This window comes from Dinoponera quadriceps, unplaced genomic scaffold (assembly GCF_001313825.1).
Source record: "Dinoponera quadriceps isolate SergipeBrazil2010 unplaced genomic scaffold, ASM131382v1 scaffold1280, whole genome shotgun sequence".
In the NCBI taxonomy this organism is placed as follows: Eukaryota; Metazoa; Arthropoda; class Insecta; order Hymenoptera; family Formicidae; genus Dinoponera; species Dinoponera quadriceps.
The window spans coordinates 1,072,341-1,097,222 of record NW_014555813.1 but is presented as its reverse complement, the minus strand read 5'-3'; the positions used below and the strand labels follow the sequence as shown (position 1 = coordinate 1,097,222).

Genomic DNA, 24,882 nt, shown 5'->3' with positions numbered 1-24,882 from the left:
CCGTTATTTCGGGACGTTTTGGGGGAGAATCCGTCTCTCTCTTTCCTTTTCCCTTTCCGACGGCCTCCGATCCATGCCCATTCGATTTATATATAGGGTCTCAGCGGTGAACGAGAGCGGATTTCCTCCCGCGAGGTCGGGAACAACGTTGCCCCGTTTGTCGGACACGCATACGGCGTGTCACTAGCGCGTTTTCAAGGAACCACGGACGAATAGACGAATGGATGGATGAGCGGGACGGACGGACGGACGTACCACCGCGGCGTGGCGAATGGGCGAACGCGCGCACCGTAGAGGTTTCGTCACCCGCATGGCGCCCGCGTCACGATATCCGATCGTTAGCGCTCGGTTGATAAATACGTGGGAGACCCAGCCTGAGAAACGACTTCCGTGAGAGTTTTCCGCGGTGTTTCACACTCGCGCTTCCATTTCACGTGCAGCTTGCGGCGCCTCTCCTCTTCCCTTCTCCCCCCCCCTCTCCCCTCTCTCTTCCTCTCGTAGCACGTCGACGCATCTCTCCTCTTCTTCGTCACGACGCGTGTCCTCAGCGATATCGGAAGTAGCGTGATGTGGTCTTGGAACGAAGAAAAAAAATGCAAAAATCCACCTTATCCTCGCCTTCGTCGTTTCTTCATACCACGCGCGCCGCCTTCCGATGTCTCCTCTCGCACGTCCGCACCGTGCGACGATTCGCGGCTTCTATTCTCCGCCGAATATATCTCGCTGATCGCGCCGGTACTGGCCTATGATAATAATAATAATAGGAGCGCGCCGATAATTGCTCCATCATGATCGCACAGTACATTAAACCGGAGAGTCGGTGCGGGGCACTGACACACACGCGCGCGCGCGCGCGTGTTCCGTATGGTCGCGAACGGCGGTGGAAGAGGAAAAAGAAACCGAGCGTCTCCGGTGCCGTCCGGACAGACGCCGTGTCGCGAAGAACGAACGAGGACGGAGGTACCGGCCCGCACGACGGCTCGCGCCACACTAAGAGTGATCACCAGTGCGTCACGCTCGCGCGCCAGCGCGCAGACGCCAGATGCGCGATCGCTACTGCGCACGACGCGGCAAACCAGCGCGCGCGCTCGCTCGCTCGCTCGTTCGTTCGCCCGCGCGCAAGCGGCAGCGCAAACGCAGGCGCGATGCACGCTGAGGGAGAGAGAGAGAGAGAGAGGAGGCGCGCGGACGTATGTACGTATGGACGGACGGACGGACGGACGGCGAAGAGTATGCGATGCGTTGCCGCGAGTAGTGGGGAGGAGGGGGGGTTGCAGGGGAAAGAGGCAAACCCGTTAGTTCTCAGAAGCGGACTGCCGCCAAACAGAGCTGCAACTGCGTACCGGCCTGGTGGCGGCTGTTTCTCTCTCTCTCTCTCTCTCTCTTTTTCTCGCGTCTTTCTCTCTCCCGAGACCGCCGGTATCGGCGTGCTTTGGGTCTGCTGGCACCGATACCTCTTTCTCCTGGTCGCTCCCCTCCCTCTGCCCCTCCTTTTTCCCTCTTCCTTCTCTCTTTCGTAGCAGACACGAAAGGCTCGTAAGAAAATTATATCAAGTTCACGAAAATGGAAGACGAACGGACCGCGTGCGATTTCGATATTTAACGAGCGCGTCTACGAGATGCGCATTTCATCAAATTTGCAATAATAGCGGGTGATTGTAACGAGACTGCAAACGAGAGAAAGGGGACGAGCGATTTGTTCGAAGGGAAATGGAAAAAATGAACAATGGCAAGTGCGAGCTCCGGAGTGTAGAACGGCTGGACGGGGGAAGAATTGATTTTCATTCGCTGCAGTCCCGAGAAACTTCGGCATTCCAGTTTCCGACGCTGGCGACGCGCACTGAGGAGCCATGAGTGAATGATTCCAAGTAGCGGAGCTTCCGAAGGTAAAAATAAGCGGAAAAGGGAGGACTCACGCGAGTTACGCTGTTGGAACGAATGTAGAAATTTCACGGGGAGGCCGCGTACTACGCGCGATTCATGTTCCCGGCGTAGAGGTACGCGGGGCATTCCCCGCTCGTAAACAACGCAACGATAGTCTCTCTCTTCTCCCAGTGTTCCCGGCGGCCGAGGAAGAGAGGATCTAACCTCGTTCCGTTCCAATCACCGTATCTTCCGTCATATCGCTGCTCCTTCCCTTCGCGCCGTTCGCGATGTCCGACAATGCACGGGCGGCTCTAAGAGAGCTGCGAGATTCATTAACGGTTCCTCGACACGAACCTGCGCGCGCGCGTACTGCGACGACGCCGGTGCATTCCATCGCTCGTGCCCGTGTGAACGACCGTAAAGCATATACAGTATATACGCGAGGAGGGATCCGCGAGAAAGAAGGATCTCGCCGAGAGGTGGGGAGAGAGAGAGAGAGAATAAAACGACGGCAACGTGACAAAGATAGCCGTACCTTGTGCCCGATATGCGCACTCGCGGACGTCAGACGATAAGCTATCTAGTCTGTCGTCATCAACGAGATACACGAAAGAGCCGAGGCTGAGATTACCAACCCCGGCGCATCGGGGGCGCGTCGTTTTTTTTCTCCTTTTTTTCTCCTTTTTCGGCCGAGCTGAGCCGCCTTTTCTAAAAACGCTGCGCGCGGGATAAACCGCCCACGTGGTATCGTATGAATTGTAACAAAGCTGCGTACGGTGCGGTGATGAATCAACGTTACTATTTCTCGTAGCATGGCTCGTCAATGCAACCGCAGCGTGCACCTGCTTTTGGTTTTTATTTAGATGCCACAATGTGGTTCTCATAGTGGCGCTTTAAGAAAAGTACTCGCGCTCATGCGTAGATCGGGTTTAAGGAACCGAGGCAGATGCTTCGGAAGACGTTCATAACAGGAAATTCTCTCCTCTCGCATCTTGCCTCCCTCCGCACGATTCTTCACGTAGTATTCATATGTCGCGAGAGAAAGAGAGTGTGTGTGTGTGTGTGTGTGTGTATAACGCGAGAAAAGTGAAAGAAAGATGGTTTTCCTCTCCTGTCCTTTTCACGATTTTTAGTGCTCTGTTCTACGGTTGTTTCTTTCGCAAGAATGATGTTCTCCTTCGCACCCTTCTCCTTCCACATACACACAGACACGGACACGCATACGTGCAAAATGCACAAATAGATACTCGAGGTTATTTGGTCGGCGGGATCGGTGAATGGACCACGACGGCGACGGGAAGTAGAGTGAAAAAAGAGTCAATGAGCCGAGTTGCTTGAGCGTAATTATTGTACGCGCGATGCGAAGAAGCTGCGTGTCGTAAAAAGACGCGTACCATTACTCATGAGGTTGCATTTACATTGCTCGATCATTAACGAACGTACACCCTTGATTACATTATTAGGGATAGATGATAGGTTCAGCGTGTCCGAATTATGTAGCGCGTTTGACTCAAACGTTGAGCCGATAAAATCGGCGCTCTCTGGGTGCGTTCGGGGAGAGACGATATTTAGCGCTACCGATTCATTCTATCCTTGTTGTACATGTAAAGAGTAATAAAGATAGAATGACGCGGTACCGTTAAATAGCGTCTCCCCGAATGCACCCCCTGTGTTGTTATACAGAGTGAACCATGCAACGTGATTAGCTTAGTTTATTCTGCTGTTAGTGGACCGCCCTGGTTCACCCTGTGTATGAGAATTGTAAGAAGGAAGACAAGAGAAAACACGATTCTAATGATATCAATGCAAGACTGAATAAAGATGAATCGTTGCGAGTTATATTTTGAGTTGATTCAATTTAGCTGAAATAAGAATATGAAAAAAATATATATATTCGTTAAATATGTGTTCCTACGCACTATCGTCTTTTCTGTCATCGACGGTAAACAAAAACTGACTTTTTCCTATCTGCATCGCTGGGAAAGAATTTAAATTCCATAAAGTTATTTCAATTTAAATATAAAGTAAGTAAGAGCGTCTAACGGTGAAACGATAGTCCATTTCACGCTGCACCTTCCAACCAACCGACACTACAAACGAGGGTGTTTCTTTGCGTGGGCGGTTACGCGAGTTTGCGAACACACGCGTGCGTGCTATGTAGAATATATGCTTCGTGAAGTGAAGTGAAGTGTAGTGAAGTGAGGTGAAGTGAAGTGAAGTGAAGTGACTTCAGCGACGGAGGGTCGGTTACAAGCGCGGCGTATAATCAGACGCGAGGAATGAAGCGGAAGCGGACGTAAAGCTGGTATATGAATATTTGATTAAGTATTTCGGCAAGGTTTTAATTATGGATCATTTGAAGTCAGAGCAGTCTTTATTCATTTGAGAGGAAAACTCGTCGGGGATCAAATATCAAAAACGGATAAATATCAAAATCAATACTAAAATAAGCAAGAATCATAGAAAAAAATTAGTCTTGAATCAATGACAGATATTCTCATATTTAAGCAAGAATATTATAATCTTCTTGGAAAATTTTTAGCCTTGATTCAATTGAATTTGTATTGATCCAAGTATTACTTGCGCTCAATTCGAGGCTAAAAATCTTCTAAGCTAATGTTATAACATTCTTGCTTATACATAAGAATATCATTGATTTAAGACTATTTTTTTCTGTGTAGTCTTAAAAAAAAAAGGAATATAATATGAACGTTAACATAATGATCGCGAGAGTAATTTTACAACATAATAATTGTAAAAGGAACTGAAGAATTTGAAATTTTCTCTTCCGTGTTTTCATCACGATGTTAATTTTCATTACAATATATATATTATACTACATTACATTTAACGTATATAATTACTATTGCAATATATTAAATTATCACGTTTGATCCGAAACATTAGGACTCGATCTGTAATTGAAATCATTACGTTATAAACAGGCGTTTTGCGAATAATATCGCGGCATGCCGAACATTGCGGGGAATTACGATCTGGCGGAATTTATAATCAGCTGTGTAAAACGGGACCGAAGGTTGATCACATTATAAAAATTTAAATGACAGCGGACACTCCGTATGTCTTTTTCCACGCTCGGTACAGACGAGTGAATAAATCTCTGTCCGTTTTTTCCCGTCTCCTCTATTAATCTCGTCGTATCGATTTCGGGTTTACGAAAGCGCCGCAAAGTCGCGCGCATCGTTGTCAGGCGAAACGCGCCACGATTCTTTTTAGGGCGTTCAAATCCGAGTTGTTAATTAGAGCCGCTCTCGGCGCGCTGCTATTTTTGTCCCCGTGTAAAATATCGAAAACATCCATGCGTCCGTTGTGAAAGGAATGTAAGCGTGCGTGTTAAACACCGTGCGCGCCGTGTGTGTTCTAATAAAGCGCGCGATATCGACGAGGTGCGGCGGGCGGGCGCACCCGCGCGTGTGGCTCATCGGGTCAAGCCTGATGAATGAACCGGAAAAAATATCAATGAGCGTAATTATTATTGCGCGAAGCGCATGCGCGGAAGACGCCCGTTACCGTACGTAACACCGAAAAACGCGATATCACGTGGAGAGAGCTTTAACACTGCAACGTAAAGCTTAACGCGTGCGCGGAATACACGTCACGGATGTTGACTGAAGATCGATATACGATTGTGATATACACTGGGAAAAAGATTTCCTTCAAATCTCATAAATTTTACCGCATCCAAACAAATTTCATCACTGGCATGTTTCCAAGAAACTATCTTTCGATCGATAAGTACGGATTGTTAAACCTTTCAACGAATATGTATCTTCACTTTAAACAAAAAATCTGTTTGAAACGAAAGATAATTTTCTTATAAAGAAATTATTTCTCCCATTTCACATATTTACCGTATACAAATAATATCTTATTTGGTTAAAAGATATCATTTCAAATAATAGCGTTCTTTCTGTTAAAAAATCGAATTTTCTGGAATGAGACAGTAAAATTTCCACTCAAACAAATAATATTTCTTATATGTTGTTGCTATTAAGAAATTTTCGTCAAATAAATAGAAATACCAAATCTAAAGAAACCTTTTGCTAGGCGTGACATGACACATTCTTCAAACTGAAAACACGTTCCCTCGTTACAATAGCGTTCGTTCGTACGATTGCACGAAATGCTAATTTCACTGCGTTAACGTCGAATTAATATTAAATCAATCGCGCAAAATTCGCGCGCGCTTCTCGCGGCCGAACGAAATACCGAGTATTTTGAGAAAACGCGTTGAGGAGGACGACGCTTTGGCAAAAATGTCGCGAGCATTACATCCGCTCGAACGAGTCGCGGCGGTGCATCGCGCCCGGTGCGGTGTGATAAAAATCGATCGGGGTGGATATCATCGCGGTTGACGTTGATGCGTGACACGAATCTTTCTACGCGAAAGCCCCCCGGAGGGTTCGCGACCGTGAATATCGCGCGGCGGAGTGCGGGAGGAGAGGCGCAGCACGCTCTTGCGGGCAGACGCAAGACGGCTTCGTTTTAACGATTTCTGTGTGGGGCAACGATATTCCGAGTACATTCATCGCGCCCTCCATTTATCGCGCACGCACACCTCTCGCTCGCGTATACAGGCGCTTACTACGGCGACTACGCGACAAATACGCCCGCCGTCCGCATGAATGTACAGCAGCGGGGCCGTACGTACGTACGTACGGTTCGTAGTACGACACGTGCGCTCGCGCACACACGCTTCATACATACAGGGTGAGTCGGGGAAACCGGCCGAACTCGAGGAATGGCACTTCACTCGCCCCGATGATAAGGATGATAAAGAAGGTGTAAATACGGATAGACAGAAACCCTTCCCCTCTCCGAGTTCCGCTCACTCTCTGTATCTTTCTTCGCGACGAAGGTAATACTCCCGGCAATTCGGAACGTAGGACGACCGTTCTGGTATTGTATTTTCACTTTGCTTGAAGAGATGCGAGGTATCCTGAAATCGGTCTGAACGCTTTTGAAAATCCACGAGATGCCGATACAAAGTTAACGTAAAATATGCGTAGTTCCGGAGGAGGAAGTCATTCCGGGCAGTTTCTTTAATCGAAGAGGAATGTTCGTTACAACGTCGCGTCTGCAATTTTATAAGTACGAACTTCTCTTACGAACTTCTCTCGCCGATAAAAACTCGAAGAAGTAGCACTTCAACGTGTTCGTGTGATTCCTTTCTTCACGCTTAGACTGCGCTCTTCGAGCTAGCCACTTATTTCGGAGTCACCCTATATACGTGCGCGTGCGCGGGTGCGTGGGTAGGTGGATGTGTATTTATTTATACACACGCACACGGCGAGGACTCGCATTCATGAAGCGCCGGCACAAAGCGCGTACGCACGCGCGCTGTTCGCTGCCTTCGTTGTCACGTTTCCACGACGTCGGCACCCTCCCCAGTTTCTAACATTCGCTCCCCCCCCCTCCCTCCGTACAAACATTACGTCGAGGGGAAGAGGCGGCAGGAGAGAGATTTTATCAACCTTCAACATTAATTACCTCGGTAATTAAAGCTATGACTTATTCCGTTGAAAAAAAAAAGTCGAATTTGATCGACATGGTTTTTTTGTTGTTTCACTACTACCTTCGGAGGAGGAGAAGGAGGAGGAGGGAAGTTTAACTTATACAAAAATCCCTCAATTTTCGGTACAGAATATGTTATAATTAACGCGAGAGGATGCGTCTGAAAAGGTCACAAATCGCGTTAGTTTTACGATTGATTGGCTGTTAGAGAAAAAGGCGAGTTTCCGGCGTATTTTGGAAGTCTATTTAATTACTTGCGAGTATAATTTTGTAGATACATTTTTCTTTTAATTTTCGCGTATTTCGCAAAAACTTCGAGCGCGTATTTTCTTGCGTCTAACGTCATCAATCATAGATAACTGCGTCGAGAAACGGGAGTCTTTAAAGAAATCTTGAAAAAATCTCGAGAAATAGATCCTTCCTGACGAATTAAACAATCGAAAGATACGATATTTTTTCACCTAAATTATCGTGACGTTTCACTCAATGTGTGTTCGACTGTGTGGTCCTTTCTCGGGTCGAGATGAAAAGGAGCTCTCTCTCTCTCTCTAAAGAGAGAGAGGGGGAAGGAGGAAGGAGAAGAGAAAGAGGGGATCGCGAAACGTCCCGTGTTCGTCTTCGCGAATACGCACGTCCGTTCCTTCTACGTCGCACAAGTCGGCGGTACCGACGAACTTTTGCAGCGGGGTCAACGGAACCGCCGGAAGTCGCCGCCGATTCTCGAATTGCTGCTGCACCCCGCTCCCTCGGCCTTCCTCGACACCCGCAAGACGTCGCCGCACCTCCCTACCTCCCCGCTCGCGCGCCGTGAACTTTTACCACTCCAACTGATTCTCTGTAAACAGGCCGCGTAAACCTTCGCGCATCCACTTTTTTTTTCGTCGTCTAAATTTGTCTCATCGAGTGACTCGCGTCGGCGTTCAATCCCGGACGGAAGCTCGCGTCGTTAATTTGCCCCCTTGCCCGTAATTAGCCTTCGATATTGTTGTACCTCTCGCGTTGGAATCGGGCGAACGACAAAGTCGAGGATTTCGGGATATTTCCATTAAATGGTGGATTCTTCGAAAGGGACGTACGAGGAGGTCGGAACGAAAAGTAGAGTAGAAGCGTAAAAAGAGCAGGTATCGCGCGATGAACCGATCGGACAAAGACGATGTTGTGGAACTGCTTCGACTCCAAAGCGAAAACGCGACTTTGCGATCGAGATGATGTGTCTTCGAGCTACTACGGATTTCCTTCGAAATCTGTCTACAGACATGCCCGATGAAACAAACTTTCTTTCACGCGAAACAGTCGGATCTGAATTTCGAATCGGATGTGAATTTTCCGGTAGAACCACGATTACAAATATAACGCGCCACGTGTATCGTTACGAAACTGCAAATCGCATCAAACTGAAAATTCAGATCTAACTGAATTCAAATCCCGGGTAACTCGTATGAGGAAAGTTTCAAGCAACGACTATTAATACGGTCCTTTCAACTAGATCGATATTTTTCAGCCGAGTCACACGTGATACACCACGATATTACATTTGTAACCGTGATTCGGTCGAAAAAGAGAACTCTCGACCAACTCTAAACTTAGACCTTAACCGATCCTTTTTCATTCTGGTTTCGGAGAACCGAACTTTGGTTTTCACCACCAAAACATTTGTTTTGCCCATATCCGAATAAGAATTTTGTTCGAATCAATTAAGCGGCTTCCTCAGGACACCTTCTACGGGATGAGTTTCAAATAACGATTTTTAACAGTGGTCTCAGAAACGTAATTTCGCGCCTCAGAAGGATATATACAGGGCCCAAGAAGGAGGAGGAGGGAATTCGCGATGTAGTGGTACTACGGGCGAGTTGTATGAGTGTCTACAGGCATGCACACACATACAGAATGCACACAGTATAATGTCATTGTAACGACAACGTCGGCGCTGCCGTTGACGCTGTCGTGGCTTCGTCATCGCGTCGTAGGAAGAACGTAAGTCGCTGCTGTGACGTCGGGACATTGTCTTTCGGTGTGCGTGCGTGTGCGCGCGAGTGGCGTCGACGCACGCACGCGCACATATATATGCACACGCTAATCTCGCTCGCTCGCTCGCACGAAGCAAAAGAGAACGCCCCGGCGGCCCATGTGTAGGACCGGAAGTGTGAGTATCCGGCCAGACTCGTGTGGGCTTCTCTATGCGCCGCGGGTACTTTCCTTTCTCCCCGCCCCAACCCCCATCTCGCCCCCCATCAGCCCTCACCCACTTCCCTCTGCGAGTTGACTAGCTCGCTCACTCGCTCGTTCGCTCGCTCTATCTCTCGCTCGCACCCATAAGCGTCACACCATATGCGTGTGCCGTTTTCTCTCGAGTTCTCGCGAGTTCATTTCGATATCGATCTAATGATACGCCCGTCGCCAATATTATCGATCAAGAGTCGACGGTTCTCTAAATGCCGGCTGCGTACGAGGGAGGGGGAGAAAGAGTCCCCGAGAGAGCTTGTCGTTGCTGAAAAGCGGCGACAGCCGTGCGGAAGGTAAGCGCGAAAAAGGCGGGTGTAAACTGTAAATGCGTAACGCGATGCTCAAATATCACGCACTCTCACACCGAGGAAGTGCGTTACCGTAAGTCGCCGTTAACCAATAGACCGTGCAAGGATAGTCAACTCCCTTCTTTCGCTTTGTTTGTCGTAGCCCGACATAATAGCCTCAACACTCGTGTCATTACGGTTATTAAATACTATTTCAGCCGTGCGCATAAGTGTGCAAAGAAAATTGATACTTCTCGTGTGTTTTGAAGTTACTCGAGGAAGAAAAGGAAAGAGAGGAAAACAGGGGGTTTGCCACAAACTGAAAATGAATTCTGAAATTCTCCGACTTTTCCGTGCTTTCCAAACGACAGTGGAGAATTTTCCATGAGCAGCATGTAGTCGTAAACTTTAACATTTAAAAGCAGGGATCGCGGGAAAGGTGGCTTATATTATTAGAAGCAACGTTAACTTAAAATTTTAACAATATAATATGATCCTGAATGCAAATTCAGGTCAGGAAAAAATAAACGAGCATTGGAAAAAAGAATACTAAGTTAAAAGCATTTAAGGGAATTGCAAGCCAAGCTCGACATTCCAGGTTTTCATCTTTCCCCGACTTTTCTAGGTTTTCCCTGACATTTTCAATTTCCATGACTTTTCCCGGCTTTCCAGGTCTGTGGCAATCTTGAATAAAAAAAAAGATACAAAATGAAAAAGTTAACTGGCGACTATTACATATTGAAATTCGATATTGGATGATAACAAATTAATCTGTTGCTTTCTCTAGATCCTTCCCTCTGCAACTACATCGCATGTCTCGTTTCGCGGTGCCGCCTTATGCTGTAACGATAAGTGCAACATGAAAATATTCTAAACATGCAGATAAGCGACTGATCGCGCAGACGTGGGCACATCTGACGATACATACGATGTAGTCGAGATTATCGAATAATTACAAAGTGTTACGATCTTGTAAACATGCTTCGGTACGTAAATTCGTTCAGATAATGATGGATCTTGGTTACGTGCATTACTGAATGCCAACCGGTCCAAAGGGCACGGACACGCATTGAGACCGGTATAATCTCACAGAGTTTAATCTTCAACGCTGCAGACAGTGAGATATGCAGGCACAACAGACCGATCGTCGATCTCTCATTGCCGCAATTGAAGATACAAGTGAGAAACTGCAAGAAGTTTTACGTGTCCGTTGCGAACCTACGAAATTCAAGTTCGACACGATTATACCGCTTGAATTTTTTGTTTAATGTGAATTGAATTGAATTTGATATACAAAGATGAACGGAGTAACGGGTGAAAAGTGTTTGTAAATTCGAGGAAAGATATACGAACGATTTTGCGACATCGGACCATCTCCGATCGAAACAAGACGTGGTAAAAATAACCTCTGAGATATTTGTACAACATTATTTCCTAATTTATACCGAGTTTAGAGAATTCGAGAGACTTCCGTAAGGTAATCTCGCGTCGAAAACTATCCGGAGAGGGGCACGACATCGAAACTGGAAGTTCGGAGACGCCGGAAAAGATATATTCCAATATTCGATCGTATAGATAAATAAATACATATGTGAATTCTCCTTGGCCGGTCTAAAGCTTCCCCGTCCCGAGCCCCTCGTCGTCGTTTCGCGGTCATACCGACGTTCCAGAGAGAGAGAGAGAGAGAGAGAAACCCCCATTCAGGAATCTAATTTATATTGAAGAATTCCGAAGAGCCCAGGCCGAGGCGCCGATCTTTGAGGCGCCGCCGTTTAAGATGCATTATGCTGGCAGGCGGTCGACAATAGGCAGGAGATACGAGTGAGAGCCGAAAGGAGAGAAAAAAAGGAAGAAAGAGCGAGAGAAAGAGAGAGAGAGAGAGAGAGAGAGAAAGGGGGGACAGGGAGAAGGAGGCGGAAAAGGAGAGTCGATCGAACTCGACTATGAGGTGGAGAAAGGAGGGATGATCTCGATGGAGAGAACGTGAGAGAAACGCGACGAATATAAACGGAGAGAAGGAAAAGCAGGAGAAGACCGGAGAAGGAGAAGGGGGAGAGAGAGAGAGAGTTTCTTAGTCCGGAAAGAACAGCTGAGGCGGATGTCGCGGATAAGGGGTTATAGAGGGACAGAGGAAACTGGCCCCAGACTCAATATGATAATTGAGCTCGGGGAACGATGTGAACATAGCACCTTGTAAGTAACCGCGGGGCCTCCACCGCGACCTCCCACGACATCGCAAACGGCGGGCGGGAATTTGATTTTTGCAAAGTGTGTAGAGTAAAAATGGTGAGGGTCCTTGTACTATCTTACCGACCGCCATTTGTCAAGTTACTCTCCACCCGGATGTCGATACGTTATCGATACGCGCGCGATAACGGCCCGGTATTTGACGGCGCGCGTGCGGAGATGCCGTGCGACCTTTCTTCAGCTCGAGCGCATTCGTATCATTCATACACGGGCGATTGATAAGATGATACAAATACATCACGGTACTTTTGTTTAAAACATTTCCCCAGATATATCTCGGAGGTTTTAAAGATACCCGCTCGTGATGAGATATACTTCTATTCGTAAACATGTGAGAAAGCATTCACGGGAAAATGTTCATTTTATTTGAATTATTTTACATTATACTCGAAACGCGCGAAACTCGGTGAAGTGCATCTCCACGGACCTTCTTTGGTTAATAACTACGATTTTCGAATGTTCCGGTATATACAATTGAAAATCATAATGATACCTCTAATGACACGCGCAAGTGTCCGAGCGGAAACGGCGGCAATATTGTGATAAAAATTGCCACAGAATTTTGTAACGTCGGGCCATACCGAAATTATTATGCGTGTGTAATTTTTCGCGATACGTATGATGAAGTGCATCACTAAAGATTACAACGCGAGTAATAATTTCGGTCATAATTTCTACTACAATATTTTCTCCGTGTACGTGTGCACATGCCGAATCGTACACAATCAATCTTTGTCTGAAGGTACGCTCGCGTTTTAAAACGCCTTGCGCTACGCAGTCCTAATTAGTGTTCCTCGTTAATGTATAACTGCAAATTTACCAGAGTTTATTCGTATAATATATGCATATTCGGCGTTTCAATAACATCGCCTGCACACATATGTACATAGATAACAATATGCTAATAAATTATCGTTCGAACATAACCGACATCCTCGAATCGTTCGTTAGTAACGGCGATACCGATAAAAATACGATTGATACTCAAGAGATCGACGACGATGGAACGTAACACATCCGGCCAGGGGTATTATGTCCCGTCGCATCGTCCTAAGAAAGAATTTACATCTGCCATACACGTCCTTGCGTTTTCACCTAGAGAGACACCGCCTCGTGTATATAACTTCGCAGGTTGGTTGTGCAAACCCGACGGCGCTCTCCTGCCTCCTACAATTGCTCAATGTTGCGTTGAGTAATCGCCGTTTCACCCGCCATCGTGGACGGCAATAATCGCACTGGCATTTCTATTTCTACCTATTACGTTCCCCCTCAGCTATAGATTTCCAATCGTCTTCGTGTCGCGCGCGTTGTTTGTTAACCAGGTTGATGGTTTTGCACGTTTAAATACACGCTCGCGCCGAGTCAAGCTTTTCGCGCTTCGTTAGATCCGCACGGTCGCACATTCACCGAGGCGATTATGTATTTCAAACTGATAAAAAATAAACGGAAGTTAACAAGTATTTAAATTTGTAACAATTTTCGCACGATATATCTCGCTCGCGCATGTATGTGTGTTTCTTTATAATAAATAAATATTTATTTATTTTTTCTAAAGCATAAAAAAAATATACCACTTAGACTTAGACTTTTTTTGCGAAGAATGAAAATTTATAGTTTCAAGAAGTACTTCGTATAACGATTAATACGTAAGATTGAATTAATGAGTAAGGTATCAGAGATTTTAACATAATTGAAATAAATTGTTATACACGTACTAATGGTAAAAATATATACTATGATAAAAGCACGCAGATATACACGGTTGCTCGTGTGTGTGTGTGGAAGTTAAAAAAAACATTTTAAATCATTTGTAACGAAGTGTCGGTAATATTTTATCGCGGGGAATGATTTAACGATATCGTTATTGATTCTGTGATAAAATCTGAATCACGAAAGCTATCCGAGATTTTGGTGTGGACCTTCTCATTCGTTTTAAACCCGTTAACGGTCTGAAGTACCGGTACTCACACACAGCCGAAAAATGTTTGTTCACCTTGTCGAAGTCACCTATAATTGAAAACGGTATCGGCGATTTCCATTCTACCATATTGGGCGTAAGACAGCAATGCGCCGATGATAGCCGGTTTAATCCCGGCAATGGGGACACCGCGAAGTGCTGCATCCAGCAAGCGTGCACATCGAGAGCGACGACGCGATTCCGAGATTACAGCGCGGCGCAGCGACACACGCGAAGGGATTATACGAATTCGCAACACAAAGGGCAAGTGGCGGCGATTAAACGACTGCGCATTCCGCAAATGTGCGCTTTCCGTCATCGGCCGTCAAGAGCGGCGCAGAAAGCGAGGCGGAAACGGCGAAACGCCATCGTGCGACGCGCTATTATTAAGGCAGAGAGATGCGTCTGTTCGAAAAGAAAAATCCTTCTCCTCAATTCTTAAATATCACATTAAGATCGCTTTGTGTTTCGTATAAATGTTAATGCCGAGAGAGACGAAGAAATTTGGGTTCTGCAAATTTTGTCGGATTTTGTTGGAATTTGGAGGACCAATGGAAAATTCCGAGGTATAACATTGCACAGGCCATTTTCTCTCACTTAGCTGATGGAAACGGCTAATGAAACGGTTATTTACTTCCGTTTTTTTTCGCGTTGAGACTTGAAAAAAGACTCGGCACAAAATTATTTCATATCGATTATCCAAATATTTTCCACCCGTGTTTAATCCTGATTTTCACTTTCAGTCGGCAATACATTAATTATAAAACTTACTCATGTGTACGTATAGAGTATGTAAGATAAGCAAATATTAAATCTAATAAAGATTAAAAAAAGAAGAAAAAAATGCATAAATAGGTAAAAGTCATATATTCTTATTCTCATAAGCTTTTTTCGACGTTAGTCTCGACAAAATTTGCAGCTTTTCAAAGAGCTGATAGAGGAGAATCTGTAAAACTGCAAGGAAACAGTTATATATTCCATAAATCTGTTTACCAATAGACTTAAATTTAGATCCCGTACACAATAACAAGGTTAAACAGAAATGAACAGTAAGTGTTGGCAGATGTAAACAACACTCGCGGCCCAAGGAGAGGCACTCTCGTAATTAGATTAACATTCTGAGGCTGGTATTCATAATTGTGAATTATTCAGGATCTTTGATTGAGAGCTTTAATTAATTACAATCTGTATTCATGGACCGTTATCCGGCCGTTTGGATTAATGTATCGTGTTGCACGACACAGATACAAATGTACAGGATTGACATATAATCAGAGACTCACGAAGCTATAATTATTTGCCGAACGTTGACAGATTATAAATACCATCCTAAATTTCGAGCGGGGTGTCTCTATTCTCGGTAAATTCATCGAATTCGTCCGTTTAACTCGGAAGCCGCGTGACAGATCACTCGACATACTTGGAGAAAATATACGAAGCACGCTGCTCGCGTATCGGCGTTCCCCGTCCTCCTAACTTCCCGATCCAGCATCCTGGAATCCTCCCGGCTGTTTCGACACGTGGCACTTGGGACACTCACTCGTTCACTCATTCGTGAGTACCGACGCTCGCGTGGATACGACCGATTCGATCGGGGAAATGCGGTGTTTAATTAACGGCGATGCCGACCGAGAGTCCGATTAAATATCTCAAGAACCGACAAAACACTCGGATCACTCACTGGAAATGATGTACAACGCGTCGACACGCGCGTACTTCGGCGGTATGCTCGCTCCCGGCTCGAAGAGTAATGTAACACACGGAGGTGAAACATTGACCACTTCGAAGGTCCGGAATGTTTTCACAGCGTCGACTGTTATGATCGTTCGGCTATTTATCGACTACGACACGACGACGGGGGATGACTTTGCCCCTTCTTTCTTTATTGTTTTGATATTCCCGACACCGTAATTCCGAGCCGATGAGTGACGAACATAACGCGAGTAATCGAGATATTACCTCGGCTTCTTGAATTATTTCAAGTTGAGTTCTCCAGTTGGCATCGGCGTTAATTAACATGTGCTTCTCTAATCGAATTATGTCTTGTTACGAGTGTCATCGCCAGTGTCAATGCCACGAAGAAACAGTCAGGAGTAAGATGCTTATTCTCGAAGCCAAGACAGAGAGAGAGAGAGAGAGAGAGACAGGTCCAGTTTCAAATTTCACGAATCCGCAAATGTCAAAAAAAAGTTGCGAGAATATAAATTTGTTGTTTCTGTTATCCATTCGCACACTTTAATCTTTATTAGATTGTTTAATATTTCCTTACGTCTCACTTTATATTTGAACAAGTGACATAATTAATACATTGCTGGCAGAAATTAAGAATCAAAATTAATCGCAGGCGAAATATCGAGATAATCGAATGTTAAATAATTTTGGAATCTTCTTTTAAGACTCATGATAGAGAAAACAGCAGTAAACAATAGTTTATGTCATTGAAGTAGAGCGACTTTTTGTGTAATATTTCACAAGGATTCTCCATTGGTCCTTCAAGTTTGACGGAATTTGCTGAATTAATGAAGAAACAAAATCTCGACTCGGTAAATTCAATTGTTCACACGAAGAAAATCAAAGTAGATCCTCACTGAACCGTCTTGCTTTCTCGCATTACAAGAATTAAAGGTTAATACGGATATCGATGTTAATCCGATAACGCAAAATTGCTCATATTTTCTCGAAACCTTTCCAACACTGTAAATATATCCCAACCAGACCAGTACGATATTTTTCGATTTATGCGGAGCTATGTTTGTCTTGGAAATATAAAACCAGAAAATTACTTTGCTCGGATTCGTGTATTGAATTATTGTCACTTTACTTTCGCGCATTCGACGCGCACAAATTTACCGTAAAATGTTAACTTTGATTTCGCGTATAATTCGAGAGTTCTCCAAATTGTTTCGTTTCTCTTCGTAGCACGGTCAATGGAAAGGTCAGGGCAACATTTTTATACCTTTTCATACATTTCTGTACGAATACCAATATCCTCTGGCGAGACGCTTCTCACGCACGAGTGTGCACACAACGCTTCCACCACGAAGAACCCTTTAATCGGCAAAATGTTTTACTTGGCACGATTGTAACGACCGTGCAACCACGCGCCGATTGCAGGAACGAGCGCGGCGATGCAGTCGATACGACGCTGTTTGCTCGCGAGGTTAGCGCCGCTACTTTATCATATCGCTTCGGCGCGCCGACAACCTTTACCTTTACCTGCATCCTTCCCCTCTCATTACACCCTCTCCCGCCAATCGTGGCTTGTCGAAACATTATTATTGTCTTCCAGCCGGGGGATCAGTCAAGTTCTCGTGTATCTCACGCCGGCGTTATTTAAACCCGGCCGTTACCTTTGTCAATAGCCGACTCGATCACGGTAATTTCGGCAAATTCGAACTTCATAATACGCGGAGAGAGGAAAAGAGACGCTCGATTTCACCGAAATTATTGCCATTTCCGGCGACGACCAGATGGTTTCTCGCTCTTCAAAATAGAGTAGCGACAATATATATCAGATTATTATCGCTGATATCATATTAGCAATAGTTGCACGTACCGTAACAAAATAGGAGTTCCTTTTTTTTTGGTAAAATTTCTTCATCGTGCAATTATAAAATCATAAATACTAAGTACTGTTTTTCTCAGTGTAACCACGTGGGCCGCCTCCTCGCAAGAGTACCCATTACGGATATATTCGGGAAATTGATTCGGACCGTGGGAACTTCCTTCGATCGCCAATTTTTCGCGCGATCCGCTCGGTTCTGACTGCGCTATCATCGTCGAAATTGATTTAGCACCGAGTTGTCGAGCTGTTGTTTAGCCACTGACCGCGGAGCAGCGACAATCGGAACGCGTGAGAAATTGTTGGCGGATAACACGAACGCGAGGAAAACACGCGGGGTGAAGAAATTGACGGTCGTGATTTCTCCTCGTGTCGACTTCGCAACCGAGCGAATTCGCGGCTTTCGGCCGGGAAAATGAGCGACGACGGAAATCGGCCGATCAACGTTCCGCGTAGATCCGATATCGAGTAATTCAGCGCTGCGCGAACAGAAATTCAAACAGAATTGAGACGGACGAGAGTGGAGCGTCTTTCGTTACGAGGAGGTCACCTTTGTGCTGATACGAGCGATGATTTTACGTCATAAATCAACATTGCAAAGGCCAATAACGGTCACGGAGCGAGCGAGGAGATATCAATTCGCGAAATCGTCGTGCGTTTCGTGTTTACTCGATCGAGAATAATTATTTAACGTTCGCGGAGTTTAAACGCGACAATATTGAGCTTACCCCCCGATCGAGCTGTGTGTGATTTTAACGACGAGGTTCTTTCGTGTCGGATTGAAGAAGCGATTCATAATAGGGAAGATCGCGTGAAAAGTTCAGGATTCGACGGGCGGCAAAAGAAGATAACAGGCGATTGAAAATGGCGATTCAGGAATGCGTAAGTCCTTCAGCCGCGGTCGTGTGTCTCGCGAGGCTCGACGTGGAACGACGTGGAGCGAAGGCGGAAGACCGGGGATAAAAACGGAAAGGGTTAAGAAGAGGAATGGAATATAGTTTCGAGAATCCATATACGGTTTCTTTAGCTAGCCGTTCTACGTACCCCGGCGAAAGAAGATCGGGGAGAGCGAGTGGATCGTGAGGAGAATAAAAATCGAGACGGTTGTGCACGAGTCCTTTTTGCACACAGGGATCTCTCTTTCGCCCCGTTTCGGAAATCGAGATACCTTCGTCTTTCGTCACCGGCCGATAAGATTTTCATCTCGCGCTTTCTTTCCTCTCCCGAGCGGAGCCAAGGAAACGTACGATTCTAAAAGTAAAACACCGTTTATCGGGCAATGAGGAGATGGTTCAAATGCACTTCGGTCGCGTCGAGCTATTTGTTTGAAGTCAGAAAATGACGCGGGCTCTCGCATATTTAACTATCGACGTTTCACTTTTTCCCCCATTAACCGCGTTAATTCATCGTACGTTAACCTCGATTCCGTATATAACTCGCGAGTTTGCCAAACTGCTTCGGTTTCTCCGCTTCGTAGTCTAGTTAGTGCGGCGAGGATATCGTCAGACGTTGAATTTCGACGAAACGCAGAACGTGCAATTCACGTAGCATCCGATAGGAAGAAAGTTTATCTTTCGAGAATTACTGAAAAACGTTCTCCCACCGGATATGGACGCATTGCAAAACTCATTGAAGAAAAAGTGTTGCAACCTTTCCAGTACGGCGAGTATTCCAGGGTAACGTCGCCCGGTGAGTCTGAGAGTAACGAGGCCTCGAGAGCACTTATTCTTGCGCGACGGTCATGGACACTTCGTGTATGCGTGTGCGTAACGATTCGTATTATAAAATAATTTTTCACTCAAACGAATACTTTCCATCTATTATGACCTGATGTAAATAAATGTATATGAAAGACATACGTACGCGACGTAAAAATCGAGTCATCGGCTCAAAGTCGTTTGACCTCAGTCGACGATCCGAAGACGGTACCGAAGAGATAAGAAATCTAATTAACAATAGTTGCAACAATAATTCGTCACGAGAAGTAATTCGTTTCTTTGGAATTCGAAGACAATTATCTGAAAATACAATGGAATAATTTAAGAAATTAAATGAATTAACTCGGGGAAGTGGGAAGAATTTTCCGTTTGCTTGAAATTGAATTTCAGGCGTTTCACACTTCGTTGCCGGTTTTATCACCGTGGTCATTCAGCTTTCCGAACACTCGGTGTATGCACGTTCGTACGTACGCGTAAGCACGCACTGGAAGGCGCGCGCGTCCGAGAATGTCACGGATGGCGAGCCCCACGGGCTCTCTTAGGTCAAGGCGAGGTCACTGCACGATTTTGCCCCGTTTTGCCGCCCTTGCCCTATCTCTCTGCTCTGCTGGCAAGATCAATCGAATTAACCGGGCGGATCTATTCAACGTATCGGTAGGAGCCTGTCGGTCGGAATCGGGCTTTTACGGGATGTCACGGACGGTCCTAACTGAGGTCCCTCACCATGCGGAATCCAAGAGCAAACTCGACATTTCGTCCCATTGAGCGGGAATTCAAATATTTCACGCGATAGGAGAAAGCAGGAGTAGAAGCAAAACGGCGGTAGCTATCGAATTATTCCTCCTCGGGATAACAAAACCTCGCTGGAGACTCGTAACTCTCGGTTCTTCAAGTTTACAAATACCCGAGTAGAAAAATGTTTGGGAAAAACTAGTCACTAGACTGAAACTGGACAGTTTTTACCGGATTGAATTAATTAGACGTTCTAACTTGGGTTCTTTTTTCGCGCGTTAACCACGCGAGGGTGTAGCGAGGACGACAATTCATGTGTTGCGTAAATGCGACAGAAGTGTCGGAAGGTCACAAACGTCCTGTGTTCATTGCCGTTCTTTGTAAACGTGCAATCTTGCGCAAAGCGGCATGTTCTACCCAGAAAATGTGGATACAGTTGATTTCGTCGGCTCTCGGAAATTACGAAGCATTGTAAATATTGCGAGTATCCGACACGTGAACCCCCGACATGAAAACCATGTCCTTGTAGAATTTGCAATCTAGTTGCCCGATCACTCTCTCTCTCTCTCTCTCTCTCTCAATTTCCCCGACGGGACAATCGTGAGAGACCGCGGGACTTCGCAATAATATGTAGTTTACTCAACGATTTAGCGATCGCGCGCGCAGCGAGTGATCTCTCCTAATAGCATTTTCGCACAATCCCGTCAATTTCTCGAAATCTCTCGTTCACGAGCACCCGTGAAAGAGAAAGCGGAGAGGTAGAAGATCAAGTATACGGAGGCGCGAAGGACGAGGGCTGTTGTGAAGAGGAGAACGAGAAAGAGGTGGTGAGAAGGGGGAGAGATCTTTAGTTGGAGAGAAGCATTACAGTGGCGCCCCGGGGCCATCCATCATCCCAATAATTGCTTCCCTTCCCCTCGTATAATTCCTATAGAGAGCCCTACCTACTCTACCTACCTACCTATTCGTCCACCCACCCACCCCCTTCGTCGAACATTCTCTCTCTCTCTCTCTCTCTCTACAGAATATTATCGCAAAACATTTCTTATTCTGCACGGACATGCTCCAGAATGCTCCACTTTGCGCGCGCTGTGCGCAAAGTGGAAACATTAGCGATTCCCAAGCATCGTCGGTACGCCCGTGTGCGTTATCGAACGCTCGGCAATGCGTAACGGCGCTGCTTTCACCCGTTTTACTCTTTTTACTTTGAGATCCGATCGATCGTTTTACCGGCGAACCTCAGTCACCGTGCGGTTCACACACGGTTATAATACGGTGAAACCAAGAGATGAGAATTTACGCGAACGTTGCATCGGATCGGCCGTGTAATCCGAAAAACCGATGGAAGTCGAAAGAAATTCAAGTCGATTGACTAATATCGAGGAAAAGGAGGAGACACGTGAGAGATTTCCGATATCCGCCCGCCACTGTAAAAAATCAAGCGGATAGTTGGATATCTACTCGAGTTACACGCTAATCGCCGATAGTTAAGCGTTATTGAGAATTATGTTTACATATGTATACTGTGGAAAAGTGTATTTACGGCTTTAAATTACATGGCGAAATAATCATAGTCGGTGCACTGCAAATCCAGGTGTGCAACCTTACTGCACTTTTAATACACTTTTTGTAGCCACTTTTTACGCATTTGTAATTTATATGTGTTACTAATGCAATTTTACGCAGATAAGTACGTAAGAAATATAATTTTACACACATAAATGCATGAAAATTATGTCTAAATAATTTTATAACGCCAAAATTATTACTTTATAATTTTTACACACTTATGTGTGTTACATCATACAATAGCAATTGACACGCGTACAAATGCGTAAAAAGTGATTGCTGGATGTAAAGTTACACATTCGGATTTGCAGTGTAAGTGCAGTTTTAAAAGTGTTACTACAGTGTTAGTCGTAATAATCTCGTACGTGTATATCGCTGCCGCTACAATCTGAAAACGACCGAAAAAAAGTATAATTGGCGCTGAAAATGACTATGATTTGTAGTGAGGCCGACCGCCGTTTTTTCTTCCGGCGCATTAAAAAAACATTTTGCAGCACAGAGCTACGATCTATTGCAGTCCGTCGTAAGCTTGAAAATGTTCGCATGAATCACCGACGAGATTGCGCCAGCAAGCTTCTGCTTGTGTGTTCCGCTCGCTCTTATCGTGCAATGTTTCCACGATTCCTTTTTCCCGGTTGGAATTTCCGATCGACGAGGCTCGAGCTATCGAGCCGAAGCCTAATCGAGTAGCGAAATCGATATCATCGGTGTACATCGTGTTTTTTTTTCCCCCGATGCATTTCGCAGATCGCATCGTACAAAAGACAAATAGCGTGCCGGCCGATTGGTAGTAACGAGACGCGCATTGAAAGAAACGTTACATCGCCGAAAGCGGGCGGTCGTCGTAGGTCGGAATTATCCCTAACGACGCGCGGAAGCTATAAGAAAATCATACGTTGCGGGTGAACGACCGTGTCGCGTGGGTGGAACTGCGCAATTTCGCGGCGTTTACGTAGCTCATAAAACGCGAGGCCACGTTTTAACGTTTCTCCCGCGTACGAACTTCCGTTTTCTTCCTTCGAGAAATTGATATTCACCGCGTTAATTACCGCGCGTTACCGACGAGATTAGACGGTGCCTCACACCGGAACCCACATCATCCGCAGAGAATGAAAGAATCGACCTTTCCAAAGTCGTGATTTTTTTTTTAGTTCTTGTAACACAATCGTCGTCGTAATTTGCTCGCTTGACACGTTGATTATGCCAAATATCTCATGGTTGGCGTGCGAAAAGAATCTTCCGATTCATACGCCGATTGCGATTTAACTTGCATATTTGCAGGTTTTCTTTTTTTATGAGAATAAAAAAACTTTGGAAAACCTTTCGGAATAATACAGATATAATTGATTAGTACGTTAAAATAACACACTGATTTTTAAAACGGGAAACAAAGTTTCCCAGTGTCACTGTGGCAGTGTCAAAGTGTTAGAACTAAGCATCGCCACGAAGGAGAGAGACTTATCTCGGGATACTTCCGCGAACTGGAAGTCAATGACTAACAAGGAAACAACGCGAGTCGCGAGTGAATGGTTGGGAAAAAATCATGAATGACGAATGACGTGTGCAGCTTGGAACGCTGATACTTCGCGAACTCGCCAGACAATCAGAATTTTGCGGAAGAGGTCGATTAAACCGTACCGGACATGGAAGTGGTCCAGCGATGATAAACGCACGGCCTTGTAAAAAGATGACCATGCTTCCTCGATGAAATTTCACGTGGCACGAGGGCGGATAAGGGGAAACCGGCTACGGGAAGTAACGTTCGCGTTAACTTCACTTTTGGCACGTGGCGAGCCGCCATATTCGACTTTTCATCGGACATGACGCACTCGATTCACACTTCGTCTTGTTGCATGTTACAAATTAACGTACTAAAATCATAAAAGAGAAAAATAATTAATCGTGTTAAAATTGCCATTTTGGCGTTAACCACAAAAAAAAAAACTAATCATATAATTATCACTAACGCATTACGTAGTAACGTTTAGTACAAAAATTATTTTTCTGATTATAATTAACTCACTACACTGAGAAAAAGATTTCTTCAAATTTAATAAATTTCATCGCATCCAAAGAAATTTCATCGTTGTTTCGAAGAAACCAATGTTTCTCGATTGATAAGTACGATTGTTAGACTTTTCAACGAATAATGTATCTTTATCTTAAATAAAAAATTTGTTTGAAATGAAAGATAATTTTCTTATAAAGAAATTGTTTCATTTTACATATTTATTGTAACTGAATAATATTTAGTTTGATTAAAAGATATTATTTCAAATAGTAGCGTTCTTTCCGTTACATAATAGAGTTTTCGACAGTAAAATTTTTAATCAAACAAATCATATTTTGTATATGTTGTTTCTATGAAACAAATTTTAGTCAAATAAATAGAAATACTAAATCTAAAGAAACCCTTTCCCCCAGGTATGTAATTATAGTTACAAATATAATAATGGATCACTACTTTCTCAGTGCGGAAATAATAAAATCATGCGACTTCACGGACGGGCAAGTATCATCGACACATTGTAACCTGGATCTTCCAACTGATAACCATATTAAAAAGATGCGTGCACGAAGAAAATCAAATATACACTGGTTCTCTCGGAGGTTCGTCAAGCGCGCGAGTTAACCGGACGCGCCTTTTGTCCGCCGTTTTGTGAAAATCCCGAAAATTCCCGTGAGATTAGACGCGAGAGGAGTCGTTTTATTTCCGCAGAGCGCGGGCGGTGGTGGGACGATCTTAAACGGGACCACTCGAGAACATTTTCTTGAATCAACTTGTCGAGAGGTTCGAGAATTCCCCAAACGAGTTTCCCCGCTTAGGCTCTCCCGTTCGGCCGTAGTCGAGTTTGCTGTTCACCGACGACGACGACGGCACACAACCGTGCGGCGAGCTATCAGAGCGGTGACTCGTCTTGAATTTCGTCATGGGAATAGGGCTGGTATGTGGGCGCGAAGGTGGTACACGCCGGTGCGAAGTATACGTGTACCGTAACCGTTTCCCCCTCTCTCTCTCTCTCTCTCTCTTCTGTCTCGCTCTTTCTGTGAGCGATGTGTGCCGAAGCTGTACGTGCGCGCGGCCGTCGGCGGTGTGCGTGAACACCGTTCGAAAGAATCCCATTCATAGACGTAGAAACCAGGAAAGAGAGGAAGAGATAGAAAGAGCGAGGAAGGGGGGGGGGG

At 45.2% G+C, this 24,882-nt stretch overlaps 1 protein-coding gene across 4 annotated transcripts in view; it reads right to left on the bottom strand.

The window, feature by feature from the left end:
* The window catches only part of LOC106745461 (serine/threonine-protein phosphatase 4 regulatory subunit 1-like), a 148,194-nt gene that overhangs the window by 40,404 nt on the left and 82,908 nt on the right, over positions 1 to 24,882 (bottom strand). The window lies entirely within an intron of this gene.